The sequence below is a fragment of the Penaeus vannamei genome, chromosome 2, assembly GCF_042767895.1.
Source record: "Penaeus vannamei isolate JL-2024 chromosome 2, ASM4276789v1, whole genome shotgun sequence".
NCBI lineage: Eukaryota > Metazoa > Arthropoda > Malacostraca > Decapoda > Penaeidae > Penaeus > Penaeus vannamei.
The window spans coordinates 27203693-27207975 of NC_091550.1; positions in this window are offsets into that span (position 1 = coordinate 27203693).

Genomic DNA, 4283 nt, shown 5'->3' on the forward strand with positions numbered 1-4283 from the left:
GGGGAATGCTGCTGTCATACATTTGAATGGCATTAGTGAAATCTTTCTCTAGCTGGGTGGCATCTGACGGTGGAATGTAGTTTGGGGGCCCATTTCTCCATAGGTCTGTGAAGAGGGGCCAGTTCGCTTTTTTTAGATTCCATCTTGGTATGGGTGGGGGGAGAGTAACCCGCGGAATCCGAACGGTGGGGATAGTGGCAAGGTGGTCAGAAGTTAAATAGGGTGTAGTTTCCAGTCTGCTATAGGGAGGGGAGAGGTGGAAAATGGTGAGGTCAGTACTCCTCCACGGACATGAGTTGCAATACCGTTGTTGAGGACAGTAACTTCTGAGAAACTGTCCAGCAGTTCATTGATATATAGACCGGTGTCATTCATTTTGTGTGCAGAAGGGGTAGATTGGTGTTTCCCAAAAGGGGTGATGGGCATTAAGATCACCACAGATGATAGGTGGTTCATTGGCTTTATGCCAAATCATTCTTCAACTCTAGAGAACAATCTGCTCGAGGAGGCCGATAAACATTGAAAATGTGGAGGTTTTGTTTTGTAGGGTTAGTTTGACGCCTATGCTTTCAATGTTTTCTCCACAATCTGGCGGGGGAGTAATCTCTTCACAGGGTATGGAAGACTTTATAAAAATGGAGATTCCCCGTGACTGATTGGGGATGAAAGGGCTGTGAAACGCTGAGTAGGGTTAATGGAGAAATTGTTGGGGCTGGAAGGAGAGTTTCCTGGAGAACGATGACATCAAAATTGTCTTAGTGATTGCTAATGAGAGTGTGGGGTAGTTGCACTGAAGGCCAAGAAAGTTCCATTGTAAATACTGAGGAGTCCGAAACGGAATGCATAACATTACTCATGATGTGATGATGTAAGGGTAAAATTAGTGGTTTAATTGAGCTCTTCGTGGTCCTGAGTTCATAGGTTGGTCTGGAATGTGTAAGATTGGTGGAGAGCTGGCGGAAAAGGGAGTTGTGCCGATTGTTGTGCAGGGGTTGGATTACAGGGGCTTGTCTGATTAATCCTGTGAGAAGATGTAGGAAGAGGTGGAAAGTCTTCTGATGATGCAACGACCGAGGTAATTGTACCAGTATCCTGTGTACAGGGTTTAGAAGGCATGGGTTCTTGGGATGAGGAGGATGTGTTCTTTGTGGTAAGATGGAAGGATGTTGTCAATGAGAGTTTGTAAGTGGGAGTGAGGAATAAAGGGGACCCAGGGCTAAAAGGCAAGTTGAATGGTATCACTAGGAATGATCCATCAGTTCAGGAGCTAAGGAAATTTGGGGCTTTGTGACTCATGAAGGGGTGTGAGACTGGGGAGGTGGCAACTGGTGCAGGAGCAAATAGAAAGGTATGCAGGTTAGCAGCAAAGAACTTTGATTGGTTCTGGCTGAGAGCAGAAGTGTTGAGGTGTTGTGGTTCTCTTGGTTTGCTCCAATCATGGATCTTTCTCGTAAAAGGGTTTGAGGCTGAGGGGCTGCCCTTTTCCAGAAGAATCAGGCTTTGATAGCAGAGAGCTCTCATCTCACAGCGAGGTTCCATGCGTGGTGTTTGCCCCCACAGTTTGGGATTTTGGTTCGGTCTGCTCGCCGTTTTTGAATTTGGTGAGGCAATTGTCTGTTTGGGGGACTTTTTGAGCAGATTGCAAGCTGCAGCAACTTTACATTGGTTGCGGTGATGTCCATAGCCTGGCAGTTGTAGCCCGGAGTGGTTTTGGGATGTATTTGCGAGTTCTAAAGGTCCCAAATATGCCCAGATTGATTTGTCAGGGGGTTCTCTTGACATGACCAGGGAACTTGGCGCGTTCCTCCCTTTGGGTTTGGGGGGGTTTTAAATTTTCAAAAAGGGGAAGGCGTTTGGGAAAACCTATGGGGATTTTTCTAAAATTGCTCTGAATTTTCTGGGGTTTAGGAACATAAAAGGTAATATTGACAATCTTGCCTGAAGCTAGGGTGGTAAGTGAGTCCAACAACGTGCGTGTAGAATCAGTCTTCGGAGTGAGAATGAAGTGGCCATCATTGGTAATTGCTGTGGTGACATCTATAAAAGGGAACTTTTCTTCAATAGTAAACATGGCTTCTACAGCTGTGGCAAAGTCTTTGGATAAGGCAATGAGAAATTTATGGCTCATTCTGGTGAGTGGATAAGGTGAACTAGAGCCTCCCCTATTGGCTGAGGTATTCTGCTCTTGGGCTTGGAGTTGTGGATCGGCTGAAGGGGGATCTTTGCCATCTTGATCGGTGCAGGATAGCTCCATGCTGTCATTCGATGATACTCTAGGATCAGCAGCTGAAGAGAGTAATTCATCTGAAGGCGGAGGATTCAGCTTCATCTTCTTTGATGCTGAGATGTTGGGATTCTCTGTGGTCTGTACTGGATCAGGGTCTGGGGCATTTTCCTCTGGGGGGAAGTAATTCTTTTCCCTTTCTTTGAGGTGGAAGCTGTAGGATCTGGAGTTCCGGGCTGAAATTCCATTTTCTGTTTTTTCTTTTTATGATTTGACTTAGACATCAGTGACTTAAATGAGGGGTTGTGAGGCCCCCACCTACCTAAAACTTATGGGTTTATAACCTACTGGTGGTCAGACAGTCTGCTCAGGTCAACCCCTCGAAAGCAGAAGCTGAAGCACCCCCAGAAGTACCTAACCCTATCAAGAAAAACAAAACCCTTCTCTGTGGTTTAAGAACTTGTGGCACTGCCTGCGGGGTTCACCTTCACCACAGAGGGGACACTAAGAGGTGGCAAAGGACAGAAAAATGAATGAGATGAATGAGATGATTGGCATGGAAGTGGAACTCTCTGCACTGTTTGGCATGAAAGTTATCAGTTTGGCGTGCGCGCTCTCGGCAAGAAGACAATCTTGAATTGGCTACAACAATGGACGGTAACTCGCGTAACTTGCTGAGGTTGTAACTGTAGCCAGAAGGAGGTAGCTTCTCTCATTCACAATAAATGTGAAAATTTGATCAGAAGACCCTCCGGTGGAATTGGAGCCAACGCTAAACAGGATATCGCCACCCTTGCTGGGACGAGTTGTGATCAGTTGCAGCTGCCGCGCGCTTGGTAGTGGATAGTTTTGTGCCTACATGATTTAGTCATGCAAACTTTCTCTTTCAGAACCCAAAGGTTCTTTCAACTATGTTTCGGGTTTCCATGTAAGCCCTATCGTAGTGTCTCTTTGTCACCAAATATTGATGATAATAATGACAATAATGATGATTATAGAGCCCATTCATGATGAAAAAAGGCAAAAATGAATGAAATCACAGAAGTCGATCAACCCTTATGAGAGAATAGACGAAAATTTTGCAAATAATCCCATTAATATTGACAATAATGATTATAATAATAAAACATTAATTATAATGATAATTTGGATAATGAAATATTAATATTACTATTTCAGTTATCATTATTGTTATAATCATTATTAAAATAGTTATAATGATGAAAATGGCATAATAATTATTGCGATAATTAATATAATGATATCAATTATGATATTAATGGCGATAATTAATATAATGATATTAATTATGATATTAATGTCAATAATGATAATAATGATGATAATAATTATAAAGCCCATCCATAATGAAAAAGGCCAAAGGTAAAATATTCCCAAAAGTAGAAAAAACGGCGAAATCTAGGGAAATTTAGATTTTTGAGAGAATAGTCGAAAAAAAAACTTTTTCGAGTTAAAATGATAATTATGATGATTTTAGCAATAATTCTGCTAATTATGATGATTTTCATGATATCCCTCTTAATAATGATAATAATGACGATAATAATGATAATTATGACAATAATTATGATAATTATGATAAAATGATAATTTCCGTAATTATTGTAATAATAGCAATAATCAACAATATGCCAATGATTTTCATAATAACAATAATAATAACGATAATGATAATAGGAATAATAATAGAATTAATTATAATATCGCTATTATTGTTATCATAATTATGATTATCGTTGTTATTATTTCTAATTATTGTTATTAACATTATGAAAATAGCTATAATGATATAAATGACATTAATAATTAAAATAATAATTATTATAATGATTATATTAAAGGTAATTATGGCGATAATTACTTTAATGATAATAATGATGATAAGGTAAAGTCCATCCATAATGGAAAAAAGGATAAAAATAAAATAAAAATCGAAAAAACGGCGAAATCTAGGAAAATATAGCCTTTTCATAGTCGGAAAACTCCTTTTTTTTCGAGTTTAAAGCATAATTATGATGATTCTAGCAATAATACTGCT